Here is a 3,395-nt window from a genome sequence, read left to right on the forward strand (position 1 = left end):
AAAAAGTACTTAGAGTAAAGACGCCTATTAATTCGCGTACGAAGCTTCCTCGATAGTACTACTAATTCTTAGATATCTTTAGTTATACGAAAGTAGAGAAGTTATCTTCTTTATAAGGAAAGGAAATCGACTATATAATCGACCTCGAACTAAAAGACGAAAAGAAACCTTAAGTCTCGTAGAATTCGCTATATAATATATCTCGAGACGAACTTCTAGTACTACGGTGTATACTTATTAAACTTCTCGATAAAGGATTTATTAGAGTAAGTAACTCGTTAGCGACGGCTCTAGTTTTCTTTATAAGAAAGCTAGGAGGAGGATTACGATTCTATATTAACTATCGAGGGCTAAATAAGCTAACGAAGAAGAATCGATACTTATTACTACTAATTTACGAGACTCTACGAAATATTAAATAAGTAAAGTAGTATATAAAGCTCGATATTATCGCGGCTTTTTATAAAATTTAAATTATAGAAGAAGACGAGTAGATAATAGTATTCTATATAAGATATAGCCTTTTCGAATAGCTAGTTACTCCTTTTAAACTTACTAACGCGCCTAGTACGTTCTAGAAGTATATTAACTAGGCCTTACGAGATTACCTTAACGTTTTCTACTTAGCGTACGTAGACGATATCTTAATCTATTCTTCGGGAATATAACGAGAGTATTAAAACTACGTATAAAAAGTTCTAAGTCGACTCCGCGAAGTAGAACTTTAAGTCGATATCGATAAATACGAGTTCGAAGTTAAGTTAGTAAAGTACTTAGAATTTATTATCGACGCGGAATAAGGCGTATAAATAGACCTAGTAAAGGTTACTATAATCTAAGAATAGTAAGTTTCTAAGTCTATTAAAGGCGTCTAGAGTTTCGTCGATTTCGTAAACTTCTATCGAAAGTTTATTAAGAATTTCTCGAAGATAATCCTATTAATTATAAAACTTATATAGAAGGATTCGACTTTTTATTAGAATTCGGAAGTCGATATAGCGTTCGTACGACTAAAAAAGATATTTATAATAGCTTCGATCTTCGCTCTATTTAACTATATAAAAGAAATATTTCTAGAAGTTAATACTTCTAAATAGTATATAGGTAGTACTTTATTCTAGGTAGGAGAAGACGATTTCGTACGACCCTACGTATTCTTTTTAAAAAAGAACTTATTCGCGGAATATAACTACGAAATATACGATAAAGAAATACTAGCTATCGTACGTTATCTTAAAGAATAGAACGCTAAGTTAAGGAGCGTAGATAAGTTCGATATTACGAGTTAAATTCGTATAAAGCTCTAGAGTACGCCCTAGAGCGATTACTCGTAGTATACCTTTAGGCTATATAACTATATAGCCGAAGCTACATAATTCCTCTCTATCGATTATCTCCTAGAAAACTATACTAATCTACTATAGGAGAGGCTAGGGAGTATTTCCTTTATTCGTATAGTAGATAGATTTTTTCTTTTCTTTTTTCTCCTTAGCTTTAGAATCCTCGTTATACGATAGTTAAATAAATTACTCTAAATTCCTAGCTAAACCCTTATATTCGAGATACGATTAGATTATAAGAATCTAGAGTACTTTATAACTATACGAAAGTTTACGGAGAAGTAAATATAATAGTCTCTTATTTTCTTATAATATAACTTTACGATTTTCTACCTTAAAGGAAAGGATAACGTATAAGCCGACGCGCTATCGCGAAGAGAATAAGATATATCGAAAGAAGAAGAGGACGACTAACTATAGTATCGTACGATAAGACTATTAAAGCCGGAGTTCTTCGACGCGAAAGGAGCGATTTAAGTAGCTTTCGTATAAGTAGAAGAACCTCCTACCGAAGACTAACTAGCGAGTAACGTAGTTAATACTAACTAGTTTATAGTAGTAGAGTCGAATAAAACGTACGAGTAGATTAAGGATTCGATTACTCGAGGAGTATTAAAGTTTTTATCGTCTCTAGCGGTAAAAGTATTTATCGCTAAGTATATAATTAATAGCTAAGGAAACGTACGCTTTCGTAGAAGACTATAGATTTCGAACTTAGAACCTTTATATACGTTTCTAATTTAAGAAACCTATAACTTAATAATTAGCGAATACTTCGGGCGAAAGGTAACGAGCTCTTTAATAGTAAGATAATTCTTCTAGCCGAATATACTATAGAATATTCGATAATTTATATAAAACTATAATATCTATAGACGAATAAAAGCCTAGAGAAAAAGGAAATAAGAATTTCTAAAACTTCTCTCTATATCGAACTAAATATAGAGCGAAATATCTATCGACTTTATTACGAAGCTCCTAGAGAGTCTAGGCTATACGAATTTAGCGGTAATTACGAACCGACTAGGAAAAGGAGTTATTCTTAAATCGATATATACGATTAAGTCGTAAAATATAGTATTTCTATTTCTACGTATATTCTATAGGACCTACGATTTATCGAGAGCTATCGTATCGAATAGAAGAACCTAGTTTATAAGCGCTCTATAGAAACGAGTATATTAGCTACTAAGTATCGTACGCCGATTATCTACTATATATTACCTTAAAACGGACGAATCTATAGAACGAATAAATTAGACGATCGAGACGTACGTATATACGTTCGTAAACGAAGCCTAAGATAATTAAGTAGAGTTACTACTAATCGCTAAGTTAGTAATTAATAATAGAAACGCCTAATCGACTAGCGTAAGCCCTTTCTTTCTATTTTACGAATATAACATCGACTTCGTATAACTATAAGATAAGCTCCGCGAAGATAAAAGAGGAAATAGCTTAATACGATAGGGCGAAGAAATCGTACGAAAACTCTAGAAGGCGAGAGAATAGGCTTAAACTTTTATAGTCGTTACTTAATAAGAGTAAGAGGAAATTATAAACCGTATAAGATAATAGTTAATAGAGTTTCGCGTAGGCGATAAGGTCTAGCTCGACTTAAGGAATATACGTACGACGCGAAAGAATAAGAAGCTCGATTAAAAGAATACGAAGTATATCGTAACTAAAGTTATCGGATCGTATAGCTATCGTCTTAATACGCTAAAAGGAATTTATAATGTATTCTATTCGAATCTACTATATACGGCGTCTATAAATCTATTACCTTTATAAGGGTTTAGCTAGGAATTTAGAGTAATTCGTCTAACTACTATATATTAAGACTAAGCGATACCCTATTAACGCCTAGTCACGTGATTAGGCTTATATAAGCTAGGATCACGTGGTATCTATTAGGTAAGGCTATACTTAAGCCTTACGGAAGATTCTATAAAACGCCATTCTATTCTATAGGATTAGAAATTACTTAACTTAATTTCTAAGTATCCTAGGAGTTAACTCGTATTTACGAATACTCGGTAATTACTCTCGTAC

Source organism: Exophiala aquamarina, assembly GCF_000709125.1.
Source record: "Exophiala aquamarina CBS 119918 chromosome Unknown aczIA-supercont1.46, whole genome shotgun sequence".
Lineage (NCBI taxonomy): Eukaryota > Fungi > Ascomycota > Eurotiomycetes > Chaetothyriales > Herpotrichiellaceae > Exophiala > Exophiala aquamarina.